We start from the raw sequence: 18,006 nt of genomic DNA, 5'->3' as shown, positions 1-18,006 counted from the left end.
AAGGAAAGGGTGGAGCTGGCCTCAGGAAATCTAGACCTGGATTCTGCCCCTCTCCCCAACTCTCCTTGCTCCCCTCTGTGAGGGGCTGTTTGGTGTCCTTCATAGAGGAGTGGGGGAACAGGGCAGACAGCTCCTAGATTACATACTCTGGATTTAGCAACTATATGAAAAGGGAAGATTCTCCTGCAACAGTGTGTAATTCAGGGGGACGAGTCCTCCACCACCCTCCCAAAGAGGGGGTGCTATGACAAGAAAAAGGAGAATGGTGAGTGGCAAACTAAAACCACGGGTACCTGTACAGAATCTAAATGCAGCCCCATCTGGCGTATGTGTCTAAAATGTTGGTCAATGGCCCTCTTTGAGAAGCTGACAAAGGGGCGCCTGGGTGGCTCAGTCGGTTAAGCGTCCGACTTCGGCTCAGGTCATGATCTCATGGTACGTGAGTTCAAGCCCTGCGTCGGCCTCTGTGCTGACAGCCTGGAGCCTGCTTCAGATTCTGTGCCTCCCTCTCTCTCTGACCCTCCCCCGTTCATGCTCTGTCTCTGTCTCAAAAATAAATAAACATTAAAAAATTAAAAAAAAAAAAAAAGAGAGAGAGAGAGAGAGAGAAGCTGATAAAGGAGCCTGGAGCCTGCTTCAGATTCTGTGCCTCCCTCTCTCTCTGACGCTCCCCCATTCATGCTCTGTCTCTCTCTGTCTCAAAAATAAATAAACATTAAAAAATTTAAAAAAAAAATAAGAGAGAAGCTGATAAAGGGTGTAGATTCTGCTCGTGGGAAAAAATGCACACACATACACATTTTACATTTTGCATGTAATTCCTGGGAGTTCATAGACCCTGAAGCCATGACGATTACTGCTGAGATTGTCTTTAATTTCCAGAGCTGTGTAGACTGTTGGAAAGAGTGTGGGTCAACAGGTGAGAGATGCTGAAAGCATAGCAGGAGTCCCAGCTCAAAAGTCTTGGCTTTGAGAGACTGTTTAATCTACTGAAATGTATTGAGACCAACAAGCTAACAAGTAACTTTCAGGTTTCTCTTGTAACTGTGGTGCATAGAACCATTGGCAGAGAACAAGTATTTGGCTATTTCAAATGTCTCTAGTGGGTGAACAGTTCATATAATATATTGTTTAGAGAATAGTGAACTAGCTCATCAAGTTAAAATTTACCACTCATATTTTCAAGACAGTATGATATAATGCGAATAACACACTAGCTCTGTTTTAAAATTCTGAAATTTACTTTAAGGTGCAATTTGATCGAAAGTAAAAAGTTATGTGAAAGGTTTTTCATAATAATCTAGTGACATATATACCATAAAATTCGGTCTTTTAAAGTGTACAATTCAGAGGCACCTGGGTAGCTCAGTCAGTTAAGTGTCAGACTTCAGCTCAGGCCATGATCTCATGGCTTGTAGTTTCGAGCCCCACGTCGGGCTCTGTGCAGACAGCTGAGAACCTGGATTCTGCTTCGGATTCTGTGTTTCCCTCTCTCTCTGCCCCTCCCCTGTTCATTCTCTGTCACTGTCTCTCAAAAGTAAATAAACATTAAAAAAAAGGTGTACAATTCAGTGTTCTAATATATCCAGACTTGTGCAACCACCATCACTAACTAATTTCAGGACATTTTCATCACCCCAAAGAGAAACTCTATACCCTCTAGTGGTCATTCCTTTCCCCCTACCCCTGGCAACAACCACTACCTACTTGGTCTCTATGGATTTACCTCTTCTGGACATTTTGTTTGAGTGGAATCATGCAACATGTGGCCTTTTGTGTTGGAATTCTTTCACTTAACATGATGTTTTCAAGGTTTGTCCACATTGTGGCATGTATCTGTATGTGTATTTCATTCCTTTTTTTTTTTTTTTAAGTTTATTTACTTATTTTAAGAGAGAGAGAGCATACACACAGGGAAGGGGCAGAGAGAGAGAGAGGAAGAGAGAGAATCCCAAGCAGGCTCCGTGCTGTCAGCACAGAGCCCTATGTGGGGCTCAGCCTCATGAACTGTGAGATTATGACCTGAGCTGAAATCAAGAGTCAGACACTTAACCGACTGAACCACCCAGGCGTCCCCAGGGTACTTCATTCCTTTTTATTGACAAATACTATTAAACTGTATGTATATACCATATTTTATTTATCTACCAGTTGATAGACATTTGGGTGGTTTCCACTCTTTAGCTATTGTAAACAGTGCTGCTATGAACATGTGTGTGAGAACTTTTGTGTGGATATATGTTTTTATTTCTTTTGGGTGTGATATTGTTGGATCATATGGTAACTCTATGTTTAACATTTCATGCTATCAACCTGTTTTTCAAAGGGGCTACACCGCTTTACATTCCCACCAACAGCGTATGAGAGTTCCAATTTTTCCATATCCTCATCAACTTTGTCATTGTCCATCTTTTTTATTATAGCCGTCCTAAGTAGGTGAAAAGTATTATCTTGTTATGGTTTTGATTTGCATTTCCTTTAATTTTTTTTTCAACGTTTTTTATTTATTTTTTTGGGACAGAGAGAGACAGAGCATGAACGGGGGAGGGGCAGAGAGAGAGGGAGACACAGAATCGGAAACAGGTTCCAGGCTCCGAGCCATCAGCCCAGAGCCTGACGCGGGGCTCGAACTCCCGGACCGCGAGATCGTGACCTGGCTGAAGTCGGATGCTTAACCAACTGCGCCACCCAGGCGCCCCTGCATTTCCTTAAATAGCCAATGATGTTGAGCATCTTTTCATGTGCTTATTAGCCATTTGTACATCTTCTTTGGAGAAATGCCTATTCTAATCTTTTGTCCATTTTTAATTGGATTATTTGTTTTTTATTGTTGGGTTGTGAAAAGTTTTTATGCTAAAAAGTTATAGATAATTCAAAAATAATTTTGAAGAAAATTAAGTGAAATGGTATAGGGCCCTTCTTGTGTTTCAGGAGTTTGAGTAGAAGGGTTATGTGGAGGCTCAATGGACCCGGAAGGTGACATACTTCCCATTTCCTGGTTGGGAGTGTCCAGAGAAAAACCCAGCCCATGAGGGAGTATAAAGAGCACAACTTCTTGCTGGAAAGCCGTGGGTTTGGGGCGGGGTGAGGGATGACCAGTATCCAGGCTTCCTGGGGCATAGGGAATCAATTTTCTGTGTCAACCTGGCTAGGTTATAGTACCCAGCTTTTCCATCGAAAGCTAATCTAGGGGCGCCTGGGTGGCGCAGTCGGTTAAGCGTCCGACTTCAGCCAGGTCACGATCTCGCGGTCCGTGAGTTGGAGCCCCGCGTCAGGCTCTGGGCTGATGGCTCGGAGCCTGGAGCCTGTTTCCGATTCTGTGTCTCCCTCTCTCTCTGCCCCTCCCCAGTTCATGCTCTGTCTCTCTCTGTCCCAAAAATAAATAAAAAAAAAAGTTGAAAAAAAATTTAAAAAAAAAAAAAAAGAAAGAAAGCTAATCTAGGTGTTGCTGTGAAGGTATTTTGTAGATGTGGTTAACCTCTACAACCAGTTGAATGTAAGTAAAGGAGGTTATTCTCAATAATCATCCAATTAATCGAAGGACCTTAAGAACAAAACAGAGATTTCCCTGAGGAAGAAGACTAGTCAGTCTATAGACTATAGTCTCAGCCCCTGCCTGAGAGTTTTTAGCCTACTGGCCTGCCTTACTGATGTCAGACTGGCCAGCCCGCACTGTCACATAAGCCAATTCCTTGAGATAACTCTTTATATATGAATATGTAGCCTACTGGTTCTGTTTCTCCGGAGAACCCCTACCGATACAGGGGGGAGGTAGATGTCTTGTCATGAACTTCCCATTTGAATCTATTGTAAACACCAGATGTGTCTGACAGAAGGGGAACTGAGACCCTCCTATCTCAGAAGAAACAGCATCCCATACCAGAGATGGGGGGCAGTGCAACTGCTCCCTGAAAACTGCTCCATCTGGATCATCATCTAGAAGCTCAAGTTTAATTATGGCTCCCATTGTTCTTTGTTTCATGTTTACAATCTCTTTTCTTGAGATAAAAAGGTTCCTTTCAGCCTCCTGTGCTCTTGTCCAATGGTCATGATCTTTTAGTTCAAGGCAATAAAAGGATAAATGATGCTTTCCAGATTTTCTTCAAGGTCTTTTTTTAATGTTTATTTCTTTCTGAGACAGAGAGAGACAGAGCATGAGCAGGGGAAGGGCAGAGAGAGAGGGAGACACAGAATTTGAAGCAGGCTCCAAGCTGTCAGCACAGAGCCCGACGCGGGGCTTGAACTCACAGGCCGTGAGGTCATGACCTGAGCCAAAGTCGGATGCTCAACCGACTGAGCCACCCAGGCGCCCCTTCAAGGTCTTTGACTTGCACTCTGAAGGTCTTCAGCTCTTCATTTGCATGCTCATCTTGTCATTTGCTTCAGAACTTTCCTCTTCTTGCTCCAAGTGATAATCTTTCTGGACAGATAATTTTGCAAGAGACTCCATTTCTTTCTCTTGATAAAGTTTATCACTTCACGTCCTCTCCCCTGAAGATTTTGATCTGTACTTTTTCAGTGGAGGTTTGTTCAACCTGAAGACTTTTTTTTAAATTTTTACTTAAAAATATTATTTTTTAATGTTTATTTATTTTTGAGAGAGAGAGACAGAGTGCGAACAGGGGAGGGGCAAAGAGAGAGGGAGACATAGAATCCAAAGCAGGCTCCAGGCTCTGAGCTGTCAGCACAGAGCCCGACACGGGGCTCCAACCCACAAACTGGGAGATCATGACCTGAGCCAAAGCTGGACACTCAACCGACTGAACCACCCAGTCGCCCCTCAACCTGAAGGCTTTTAAGATGATCTGTCCTGTTGGCTTTTCTGTTCCCTTCTTTAGCAGTGTTGATGTAGAATTGATGTCTCTCTCCATCTTGGATTTTTAAATGCGCACTCGACTTTTCAATATCAGCCAGTGTCCTCCTGGCTCTTCTTGTCTGGTCATAAATACTGTCTCCACCTCCTGATTCCAACTTATTATGTATGTTGCCTTCCCCAAGGGAAGCTGTTAGGTCTTTCATCTTTAGCCAACATTCCTCCAGAGACTTGATCTGACTCTTCACACAGGCCATGGAGTTCTGTATGAAGGCCCTAAACAAAAGGTGCTTTTGTTACCCGTATGGTTTTAAATTTGCTTTTGCTTTTTCCACTTGTACTTTTATAGATTTGGTTTCTTTTTATGGATTTGTGGGTTTTTTTCTTTTTTTATTTATTTGAGAGAGAGACAGAGAGCATGAGCAGGGGAGAAGGGCAGAGAGAGTGAGAATGCCAAGCAGGCTCCACACTCAGTGTGGAGCCCCACGTGGGGCTCGATCCCATGACCCTGGGACCGTGACCTGAGCCGAAATCAAGAGTCAGACACTCAACCAATGGAGCCACCCAGGCTCCCCACAGATTTGGGTTTTTTTATGGATTTTGGATCTTTCTCATGAAAAAAGAGATGGGCTTATCTTGATCTAAATATTGAGGATTTTCTTTTCCTGGCTGGTTTGCTGTTAAGCAGAAGATGATCCAAATCATGGGGTTTGATGTATCAGGTTGTCAGTCACTTCTGGGCTTTTATCTTCTTTCACCTCAGGGTGAAACTGACAGGAACTTTCACTTTATGAGAACTATGTTGAATTGTTAATGGTATGCTCCTTGACTCTTGGTATAGAAAAAAATTTTTTTCATTGACTGAAAAATTCTGCCTAAAACCAAGAGAACTGTTAACATACCTACCATCACTGCACACATGACTCTCTCCCTTGACTCTGGGAGAGTGACACTGGTCTCGTTCTGCATAGAACTCTACGGCATCTCCCAGTTTGCCAACGGCGCAGATTCAAGGCAGGATGAAACCCCTCCATGGCACCCAGGCTGCACAGAGCCCCTTGCTGTCACCGAGTCCTGCTGTGCCACATTGTGGAGAACACCGAGCAAGGTTCCTTCCAGAACCAAACCTGTCTGGCAACTGGGCAGACCAGAGTGAGAGGGTCAAGGGGGCACAGCCCTGTGTCAAATACCCTGATACCTTCAACCTTGTGCAGGGCTCCTTCTTTTCTCCTGCTTCCTTTTCCGCTGTGGCCCCCAGGAGGACTCATTCTATTCTCTGTGCACACTGCTCCCTCTGCCTGAAAGCACTTTCTCTTGCTGCCCATCCTGTAGTCACTGGGCCTAATCATCCCTGTGTCCCCAGTGCCCAGTGCAGGGCCTGGCACAGAATAAGTGCTCAATGCTCCACACATGTTCATGAAGAGAATGAATGGGTGAACGGATGAAAGAGGGACAAAGCCATCATTTGCTCTCCCTGCAGATTTACACATAACGCTCACTGTGTTGCCTCAGCAGATGGTTCCCTTAGGAGAGCTTAAAACTCCTTTCAGAACCGAGTGCCAGATGGTGGAGAGAAGGGGAGGAGGTGGCAGCCCTGTCCTGGCTCCCCATTCCCCCTGCCACCCCCAGTAAGAGACTTTGAACAGGTTAGCTAACCTCTCTGAGTGTCCTTTCCTCATCTGTAAGCGGGGAGAGCAAAGCCTGCCTCCTGCCATGTTATGAGGATTAACACAAGGGCGGATAGAAAGCCCTGCAAGTAAGGAGTTCAAAACATTTTAGTGAACTTTTTGATTCCATTATCAAGGTATTTAGCAACTCTTTCCATTCATCAAGTATTCAGTTATTCCATGCAGGTTTAGCAAGAGCCTCATGGTAAAATCGCTTATAAACTTAAGAAAAAAAGAGATAGGGGCGCCTGGGTGGCGCAGTCGGTTAAGCGTCCGACTTCAGCCAGGTCACGATCTCGCGGTCCGTGAGTTCGAGCCCCGCGTCGGGCTCTGGGCTGATGACTCAGAGCCTGGAGCCTGTTTCCGATTCTGTGTCTCCCTCTCTCTCTGCCCCTCCCCCGTTCATGCTCTGTCTCTCTCTGTCCCAAAAATAAATAAACGTTTGAAAAAAAAATTTTTTTTAAATAAAAAGAAAAAAAGAGATAAAATTCTCTTTACTGTTAAGATTATATACCGAGTAAACATAAGAGACTCTAGTAAAAACTACTAGAAGTAATGAGAGAATTGGAAAAAGTGACAGCATATAAGATAAACATAGAAAGCAAAAAGAAAAAAATTTTTAAGAACATTTTATGTTGAGGGGCACCTGGCTGACTCAGAAGAGCATGACTCCTGATCTTGGAGTCGTGAGTTTGAGCCCCATGTTAGGTGTAGAGATAACTTTAAAAAATAAAACCCTGGGGTACCTGGATGGCTCAGTCAGTTAAGTGTCTGACTTTAGCTCAGGTCATGATCTCATGGCTCTTGAGTTCAAGTCCCACATCAGGCTGTGTGCTGACAGCTCAGAGCTGGAGCCTACTTTGGATTCTGTGTCTCCCTCTCTCTCTGTTCTTCCCCTGCTCATGCTCTCTCTCTCTCTCTCTCTCAAAAATAAATAAATATTAAAAAATAAAAATTAAAAAAAAACCCTAAAACAAAAAAGAACAAAAAAAACTTTTATGTTGAGGTATAAAAAACAGCAGCAGATTTTTGGCTCCCCTTTCCGCCAGTCCCTCCTCCTCCAGAAGCTTAGTGCCCAGGCCTGGTTGGTTGAGAAGTTCTTCACCCCCTTTACACATTTGTTCTTGGGTGGACAGGGAGGCTATTTCATCTAGATTTTCCAGTTGTTCTCCGCGGGAGCACCCACTGCTAAAAGCTGCTGTCTCGTACTTGGATGCAAAGGTGTCAGTCTTTTCTTCTACTCTTCGAGTGAGGACTCAGAAACAAAATTGGGAGGAAAACTTCCTCTAGAGCAACCAAAACTATGAAATACTTCAGAATACACTTAAGAAAAGTATAGAATCTATAAAGGGAAAACCATAAAATTGTATTAAAAAATATAAAATGAGATTTGAATGAATGAAAAGACATGCCATGTTCTTGGACAGGAAGATAGAAATTCATAAAATTGTCAATTCTCCAAAATTACTATGTAAATTTAATTTAATTCCAACTGTAACACTAACAAATTTATTTCTTCCCCCTTCTCATCCTCTTTCTCCTTCTTCGTTCTCCTTCTCCTCCTTGCCCCTGCTCCTGCCACTCCCCTCCCCCATCCCTTTCCCCTCCCCTCCCCCTTTTCTTTCTCCGTTTTATTCTTCTTTCAGAGTTGACAAAAGGAAGTATGAAAAATGAGAACAGAGGAGGAGCCTTGCTCTCTAGAAAACAGAATTGACTAGAAAGCCAGTGTAATCAGAGCACTGATTGCTAGTTTATCCCCAAAATTCACTCTTCTTCTCCTTCCTTAGTAGAATCCTAGATTTACATTGGGACACATAGCCACTTGGAATTAGGACCACCTCTCTCAGCATATCTTCCAGCTTATTGCGGCCATGTGAGTAAGTTCTGGCAAATGAGATATAAGAGGTGTCCTGTGCAACTTCAGGAAATGTCCTTTGAGGGAGAGACATATCTTTCTTCGTCCCTTTCACCTTCTGTTGATCGAAAGGCAGCCATATGGCTGAAGCTTGAGTGGCCATCTTGGACCATGAGAGAAAAGTCATGTGTTGAGGATGGTGGAACAGGAGAAAAAGAGCCTGGGTCCCTGAAATTGTGGAGGGTCAAGCCAGCTCTAGATTACTTATCTCTGGACTAAATCTATGTGAGAGAGAAATAGATTTTTATTTAGTTTAAGCCACCATGACGTTAATTTTTCTGTCATAGGTAAACCTATATCTTTTTTTTTCTTTTTTTTTAACGTTTATTTATTTTTGAGACAGAGAGAGACAGAGCATGAATGGGGGAGGGTCAGAGAGAGAGAGAGACACAGAATCTGAAACAGGCTCCAGGCTCTGAGCGGTCAGCACAGAGCTCGACGCGGGGCTCGAACTCATGGACCGCAAGATCATGACCTGAGCCGAAGTCAGCCGCTTAACCGACTGAGCCACCCAGGCGCCCCGGTAAACCTATTTCTAATTAATGTTGAATTTGGTATCTAGAAATAGATCACTGCAAGTAACAAAACTGAGGTGCTTAATTAATGAGTTCATTGGGTTGCAGATGGCAAGGACTCAGGCACTGCAGACTGGAAAGCTTGCGACTCTTGTTATACAGTAGTAAAACATTTGATCCAAAAATTGTGTGTTACTTGCCTATTACTGTGAGGCAAACCATCCCCGAACTTAAAGGGTTAAGACAATGAACATTTTACTACCTCTCACAATTCTGTGCATTGAAGGGTGATGGTTCCAACTGGGTGGCTCTTCTGCCGGTCTCACAAGGGTGTTTGATGAGTCAGATGGTGGCTGGGGAGGGAATATCCAAGATGCCTTCACTTATGTGTGTGGGTGGGATGGCTGGAAGGGCTGTGACCTCTTTCTCCATCCATGTGATTTAGCTTGGGCTTCTTTACATGGCAGCTGGATCCCAAGTAGACAAAAGTGAAAGCTGCCAGACCTTCTTAAGGCTTAAAGTTAGTCACAGGACCAGCCCAGATTTCAAGGGAGGGTACTACACAGGTTGTGAATACTGGAAGGGGTGATTCATTGAGTGGTAAGCTTCAAATACTAGCTACCGCATCTTGAAAGGCAGATCATAGGCTACCTGAGGTTGTGGCAATGCAGTGTAATAGTGTAGAAAGTTAGGGAAATTTAGAATGTTGATGTTTTCCAGCTCTTTCTTGCTACTTCTAGCAAAATCCTGCTGGAGAGAAAGAAATAACGAAACTCAAACTAGAGCTAGCCACTCTGTACAGCTTTACTAAGGGAGGAACTCTGCTATTACCTATAATCTGGGTGGACCAAGAATCCTTTAATTTTGAGTATTGTAGAGTTTAAAAAGCCAATTGCTTCTGCACTGAAGCACTTCGGTTTGTTAACTGCACAGTGGCAGCTTTAGGAGGAGATAAGACAAGTACCCTCTTCAGAAAAGCAGTGAGCCTGTTGGCAAGGAAGGATGGTGCTTTCCCACCCACGCGTATTGTTTCAAATGGTCTGAAGAGAGCCATCATCCAGCTGGAGGAATGAGTGATAAGGAAAAGATCAGAGTCTTCAGGCTCGAAAACCGTGTCTAGATGAGGTCTTTGGCTGTGGTTACTCACACTGAAACTGACCAGAACCAAATAGACCAAAGGTCTACTAAATTTTTTAAGGAATTGTGCTATCAAGGAAACCCCAAACCCAGCCTGCAGAAGCCTCTGGTTGCTCACCCCTCACCATACTCCTTGGGCCCTTGAACCTGCACCAGCAGGAAGTGGACTTGGATGACTGAATTTTTCAAAAAAGGGCGTGTTGTCTTATGTCTTCATGGATATGGCTCTCCAGCCTTGCGCTTGTATGCTACTTAGAAATGTGGCCTATCTAGGAATTAAAGGAGGGCTACTGATTTACCTATTAGTTTAACCAAATTTTACCAAATGCTTCTTTGTGTCAGATATTGGGTTAGTGCTGGGATGCAGTTGTGAGGGAAAGGAGAGGCAGCTGAGAATCTAGAAGGCCTGGTAGGACCTGTACTCACTCAGATTCATCATCCACAGCTATGTCTCCTCAGTGAGGGCCTTTTGAAGGACTCCAGAAGTTTCCACATCTGTCCCTGTTGCTGATTCCAGTGATGTGTATCTTGGTCGCACCAACTTCCTTGGTCAGTCTGGTTGGATTTTTCCCCGCCATCAACATTTCCAATACACTGGTTAGACAGTGTGCAGAGGTTAGGACTCATGGACCTGGTGCCGTCAGACTGAATATCCCTAAGACCTGACTGTGCAAGGCAGTGGCTTGCAATGCATTGTACCATGGCCCTTTTACACACATATCCTGTCTAGGCAACCCATTCCACTTCCAAAGGGGAAGAAAGCCTGATGATAACAGAAAGTATTTTGGGGATTACATTTTAGTGTTATGCTTTAGCAGTAGGGGTACGGGTACTTTCAATATGAACTCTAACACATTTGTCTTCTGGTCATAAAAAATGGCATACATCCCAGTCCTTTACAGATAAGTGTGCCTGATCAGGAGGAACTTTCAGAAATGGCCTGTATTAGGCAGTTTCTTGTTGTACATGCAGAAAGCTGGCTCTAGCTTAAGCAAAAAGTATGTTCTCACTCTTTGCTCCAGGCTCTGTGTCTATTGCATTCTTTCCTACCCGCCAGCTCCAGGAGGAAAAAATCCCAGGGAAGGATTCTGACTGGCCCAGCTTCTGTCATGTGCCCATATAGGGCAAGTTCTGTTTCCAAAATGAAGAGGTAGGAGGGGAGGAAGGGCTGCTGGGAACAATAGCCAATACATTTGGGTTTAGACAACAAGACTCCTGGGAACAGAACTTTATTTAGGAAGAAGTCGCTTGAATGGCTCCTTTGATGAGGTAAATGTAGGGTAAATAGATAACAATATTCTATTTTTTTTTCAACGTTTATTCATTTTTGGGACAGAGAGAGACAGAGCATGAATGGGGGAGGGGCAGAGAGAGAGGGAGACACAGAATCGGAAACAGGCTCCAGGCTCTGAGCCATCAGCCCAGAGCCTGACGCGGGGCTCGAACTCACGGACCGCGAGATAGTGACCTGGCTGAAGTCGGACGCTTAACCGACTGCGCCACCCAGGCGCCCCGATAACAATATTCTAAGTAAAGGATGACACTGGACTCTGGTGTCTTGAAAAAGACATCCCATCTTCACACCCCTTGATCTGGTTTCTGGGGAGGAAGTGGGAAAATTTGCTAGAGCCTCCCAGAAGCAGTGAGGTCACACTGTTACAACATTCTTGGTTGGTGGAATCTTACTGAGTGAACTCTGCCTGCAGGAAAAGACACCAAGGCCCCAGTTCCCCCACATGAGCAATACCAGAACACAGGGCGCGGTTCTGCCACAGCTCGTGGCTGGAGTTAGAGCTCTGTACTCCACCTCTCCATATAGAAAATATTTATGTTTCGAGAACAGTAACTGAACACAAGAGGGAATGCAAAGAACTCAGTGCCCATCAAGTTCAGAATGATGCCCACAGGAGGAGGGCCTGACCCCTTGGAAGGTCCCTGTGGCCTGTGCAAGGATCTGAATCAGCACGAGTGTCATGCGAGCAACAATCAAGGGTGCCTTCACAAGCACTAGAACAAGATGGCGAGAAGTGGATAAATTTTGCATGCACTTTGGAGTTTTTAATTAGCTGGTTGATGGACTGAGTGTAGATCCTGAGGGAAAGGGAGAATTTAGGAAAGGCTCTTAGGTGTCTAACTTGAAGTGGAGGCATTTGCATATATATGAATTTTATATAAATATTAAACACATATACTTATGTACATATGCATTTGTTTAAACACGGACAAAATATTTCTAGAGGGCTATGTAAGAATTTCCATGGGAGATGTGATAGATTGCAAAAAAATGGTCACAAATTCCTCCCAGTCCTTGTGTGTGTAGCCTTTTGCAATGTGACTGTGCTGTTCTCCCATCAAGAGGTGGAGTCTGTTTTTGCCCACTCTCAAAGCTGTCTGGCCGGTTACCTGCTTTAACCAATAGAATGCCACTGAAGTGATGTCAGAGCTCTGGGCCTAGGAAGCCTTGCAGTTTCCGTTCTTACCACCACGCAAAGAAGCTTCCTTGAAGATGAGAGTGATCACGGGGAAAGAGAGGCCCCCAGACAGCCGGCCTGAACAGTCACACCTGTGAGTGAGGCCATCTTAGGCCTATAGCCTCAATCCATCAGCCAAAAAACTGAAGCAGCATGATTCACCCCAGGCAAGGCCAGCAGAAGCCCTGCCCAGCTGGGTCCAGCCCAAATCACTGACCCACAGAGTCGTGAGCAAATACAGTGGTTGTTGCTTTAAGCCACTGAGTTTGGACCAATTTATTGCACAATAATAGATAAGTGTTATAGCCGGGAACTGAGTGCCTAAAGAACAGGAGGAGGGGAGATTTTCATTCACCCTTTGGTATCATTTGAATTTTGAAACTTGTGAATAGATTACCTATTAATTCTCAAAAACTTGTTGTCATTTTTGCATAAGACTCTTATTTTGAACATAAAGAGTATAGTTTTTAATTGATCATTGATTTTTTAAAAATGTTTATTTTTGAGAGAGAGAGAGAAGGAAACAGAGCGAGCTGAGCAGGGCAGAGAGAGAGAGAGAGGGAGACACAGAATCCAAAGCAGGCTCCAGGCTCTGAGCTGTCACCACAGAGCCTGACGCAAGGCTTAAACCGGACTATGAGATCATGACCTGAGCTGAAGTTGGATGCTTAACCGATGGAGTCACCCAGATGCCCCTGACCATTGATTTTTTAATAAACTTTTCTTGAGGCACAGCATACTTACAGATAAGTACACAAATCATAGTACAGTTTGATGGACTTTCACAAAATGAACCCTACCTTGTGTAACTGGCACCCAGATCAAGAAACACCACCAGTCTCCTTTATGACCCTCCTAGTTGCTACCCACAAGGAGTATGTGTATATATGTTTATTTATATTGTATTTACATACTGGGGGTACCTGGTGGCTCAGTAAGTTGAGCGTCTGACTTTGGCTCAGGTCACGATCTCACAGTTTGTGAGCTCGAGCCCTGCACTGGGCTCTGTGCTGACATTCAGAGCCTGGAGCCTGCTTCAGATTCTGTGTCTCCCTCTCTCTCTGCCCCTCCCCGGCTCACACTCTGTCTCTCTAAAAAGTAAATAAATAAACATTAAAAAAAACTATATTGTATTTACATACTTATATATGTATTTACATATATAATTTTTTAGTTTTTTATTTATTTAGAAAAGCAGTTTCTTTTCTTCCCCATGAAATACATTTGAGCAAGTATTTAAAGAATGTCATTTTAAAGGCACATCAGGTTATCTGCCTTCACAGAACACCCGCAGATCTCCATCTGGCCCTTCTGCTTTAGCAGGGTGAACACATCTGAGCTGTTCCTGGTGGAAGCCAAACCCCTGCAGTTGGGAAGATGCATTACTTCCCTCTTGTGGCCATATTTGGTTACTGCACCGAAGCTGGGCTCGGGGGGTCAGTGCAGGACTTTTCCAAAGCTTAAGCCAAGGTGCAGAACCTGATAAAGTGGCCTCTGTTCTGGGCTGGCATTTTTAGAGCACTCCTTATAGCCAACGTGACTGACCTTCCCGAGCATGGGTAGTACCTATAAAGTTAGCCCTGTGGTTGGTAGATGATTTCCACTAGCAGTCTGTCCTTCATGGGGAGGAGATAGTTAGGATGGGGAGTGGGGAGGGGCAACTGAAGGTTCCTCCTAAAGAACAACCATTGTTAGAGATTGTGGCCTTGGAATTCTCAGAACACAGTATGTGGGAGGACACTAGACGTGTCTATGTGGCTGAAGCCATGATGCCCCATTTCTCTGGAGCTTCTCCCTCCTCTCAGGTCCTGTGGGAGAAGGTGAGGTGTGTAGGAGGCTTCAATAAAAACTGGGGGCTCGTCCCGGATCCTCAGATTTCTGGGGTACCTCCCACCCAGGTGAGCAGACAGGAACGAACACATACCAAGTCCCATGGAAAGCTGTGGAGAGCTTCCGACAAGGAAATGGTGTGATGTGATTTCTGTTTTTAAAAGTTCACTCTTGGGGCACCTGGGTGATTCAGTTGGTTAAACTCCCGACTCTTGGTTTTGGCTCAGGTCATGGTCTCACGGTTGATGGGATGGAGCCCCACATCTGGCTCTGGCTCCTGGCCCCGAGCCTGCTTGGGATCCTCTCTTCCTCTCTCTGCCCCTCCCCCACTTGTATGTACCCTCTCTCTCTCAAAATAAATAAAATTAAAAAAAAAAAAAAAGGTTCACTCTTTGGGGAGATGGAAGGAACTGGTGATTTCTTGAAAGAAGACCTGGTAAAGGAAGGGCCATGAGGAGTGGGCCCACTGGGGAGGTCTCCATAAGTAGACCTGGCCACTGCTCTAAAGACCTTGACTCTCACCTCTCACACCTGGCGCTTAATCAACATGCAAGTTGAGGTGCAGGCTGGTCCAGAGGACAGAACCGGTTGCAATCTGTAAATAGTGACATCGGTCAATTTTAGGTTATGTCTGCTTCACTGTCGCTATCTTTCCGTTTCCTCCTCGTGTGATATTTTGTCATGCAAAGAGGTTATAGGACACTTACCACTAGCCCTACTCAGCAGTGCAGATATTAAATAGGACATGAAAAGGGGAACCATACAGGCAGAGAGTAGGGGACAAGCAGCCCCTGGAACGCACTTCTCACTGCCCTGTCGCCAGAGTCGCAGTAGAAAGGGCCCTGTTCCAGTAATGTTGAGATGGAGGAGGAACACACTTGGCTGGCATGAGTGATTAAAAAAGAAGGGATTTTTTTTAAATGTTTATGTATTTGTTTTGACTAAGACTTACTATTTTAATTTTTTAAAAATGTATTTGTCAAAATGTCACATGCGATTTATGGAACAAACCATAAAATGCTGTGCAATGAAGTCAATGATGGAAGAGCCGAAGATTCGTATGTGCAAGAATGATTCCCAGTTCATCACAAGCCTCAATCACAACTTTGTCAGCAGCGGAGCCGGAAGGAGCGGCTATGCCACAGCACTCCTGTTTAGCTCTGTCTACGTTACCCCTGAAAGGAAAGAAGGCATCGGAGCTGATAGAAACTTCATTAGGTTTCTCAACCCATTCCTTCTTCTCTGCTTCAGTTAGTAGTAGTTCAGGCACTTCCTCAAACAGTACCTTCCACTTTACCAAATCTTCATCCTCACCTATGGTTCTGGTAACACGTTGATCAATGGCATTGGAGATTTCTGCTCTCTTCACTCCAGTTTTAAACTTCATTGAAAACACTTGTGGATAATGTCTAAGCCACCAATAGTTTGCCTTATCCACTGCAAGGTCGTGCAGTGTATTCGGGACTGCTGTCCTGCTCCAAAACCGATAACCTGACCATTCCTGGCATAGCACACGGAGTTAGACTGCGTGTACTTCGCAGCATTGGTGGCTACAATGAAGTCTCTGAGCGCAGATGCTGGCAAATCTTTATTCTCGATCACAACATTGCTAAACGATGACCTGTCGATGACGCCATTATTTCTCTTCTGACTTAAACGAAGACCCAAGAGGGTTGGAACTTCGTTTTCATCTGGATGGTGAGACTGGTCCAGCTGAAGAACACAGTAGTTCCCACTTTTCTTTTTGGAAAGTATTTTCAGAGCTTCATCTTCATATCCTAGGGCAACAATACCATCCGATACCTCTCCGGAGATAATTTTGGCAGTAGGGACATCACAAATATCAGATAATGCAACAAAGTCACCAAATGAAGACATCCCGTCAGCCCCTCTTGCTCTTGCATATGCAGTTGATATGAGCGTAAGGGTTGTTGTTGTTTTTTTAAATATTTTTGAGAGAGAGAGAGACAGAGAGAGAGAGAATCCCACGCAGGCTCCGCACTGTCAGCACAGAGCCCAACACGGGGCTTGAACCCACAAACTGTGAGATCATGACCTGAGCTGAAGTCGGATGCTTAACCAACTGAGCCACCCAGGCGCCCCAGAGTGTAAGGGTTTTATGCAGATCGTAGACCATGCAGACTTTGGCCTCATCTTCACTTGTTGGAATTTCCAACAGCAGTACCTGATGGGCTGACATGTTTGAAAGAGGCAGCAGCAGGAATGTCTAAAGCTTCTTTGAGTTCCTTCACTATATACAAATTTATAAATCCAGGGGCTCCATTTAGAACTGTGATGGGAAGATTGGGCTTCAGCGCTTTTGATGAGAAGGAGTTTGGTGAGCATTCATTCCATACCTCAAGGGTATCTGAGATATTCCTTTACTATACTGTGTCCTGAAGTAATCTGAAATTGCTTCCTCATATTGTGCCGTACGGGTGAAAGCCTTCAAGGCTCAATGGCGTCTAGTCTCCAAGCAGGTGTCTTAACTGTCGGAGTTCTGCATCTCTGCGGACGTGGCCACATAGTCCTCGGGTTCACATACTACTGTCACTCGAGCGTGGTTTTCGGCTGCTGCTCTCAGGAGGGTTACTCCACCAATATCAATCTGCTCAACAGTTACATCTGGAGAAGCCACTGTCTTCACAAAGGGATACAGATTACAGACGACAACCCTGATAAGATTGAAGTCAAGTCTGGCCATGTCAGCATTATCTTCTGGGATATTATGAGCCAAGATACTGGCATGGACTGCAGGATGCAAGGTTTTCACACGGCTCCCTAACATTTCAGAAAATCCCGTCAGCTCAGAGACATCTCTGACTGCCAGACCAGCATCCCTGAGAGCTTTTGCAGTCCCTCCAGAAGCGATCAGATTCACACCAACAGAAGTTAGGTTTCTGGCAAATTCCACGAGGCCCGTTTTGTCAGAGACACTAAACTAGGCGAGCTGGCCTGGTGCCATGGCTGCGGGTGGCAGGGTAGGGAGTGAATGAGGGCAGCTGTGGCGATGCCAAATGCAGAAGGGCACAGAGTGGCCAGAACACGCACGATCAGGCAGGCTAATGTTTATTTATTTTTGAGAGACAGAAAAAGAGAGAGAGCACGAGCAGGAAAGGGATTGAGAGAGAGGGGACAGAGGATCCTAATCAGGATCTGTACTGACACCAGTGAGCCCGATGCAGGGCTCACACTCATCATGAGGTCATGACTTGAGCCAAAGTCCTCTGTTTAACCGACTGAGCCACCCAGGTGCCCAGGAACTTTTAAAAAGAATGGGTATGGGGAGAGAACAGCTATGTGACTATGTCACATTGGAAGTACCTCTGTCAAGGAAGTAGCCTAGTTAGAAAAGGGGAACTCCTATGGGGCACCTGGCTGGCTCGGTTGGTAGAGCATGTGACTCTTGATCTCAGGGTTGTGAGTTCCAGCCCCATGTTGGGTGTAGAGATTACTTAAATAAAATCCTTAAAAAAAAGAAAGAAAGAAAGGGGGAGCCCCTAAAATCCTGTAGCTGAGATCATGAGGCTAGCTGTCTAGGGAGATGAATGAATCTCTAAGGCCATCAGATGTATCTCACCTTACACTTGAAAAAACATTCTGTGTCAATTAGGATGTTGTCATTGTAATTGAGTCTTCCTAACCAAAAGTAACTTAA

General features: G+C 44.7%; 1 pseudogene; it reads right to left on the bottom strand.

Annotated features, from left to right (window-relative positions):
• Window positions 1–14,898: 14,898 nt before the first annotated feature.
• LOC121039254 (bifunctional purine biosynthesis protein ATIC-like) lies at window positions 14,899–17,313 on the bottom strand (annotated as a pseudogene).
• Window positions 17,314–18,006: the final 693 nt, after the last annotated feature.

Source organism: Herpailurus yagouaroundi, unplaced genomic scaffold (genome assembly GCF_014898765.1).
Source record: "Herpailurus yagouaroundi ecotype Mexico unplaced genomic scaffold, PumYag 180, whole genome shotgun sequence".
Classification (NCBI taxonomy): domain Eukaryota; kingdom Metazoa; phylum Chordata; class Mammalia; order Carnivora; family Felidae; genus Herpailurus; species Herpailurus yagouaroundi.
The sequence above is the reverse complement of the archived record's forward strand: the minus strand, read 5'-3'. Positions and strand labels throughout refer to the sequence as shown.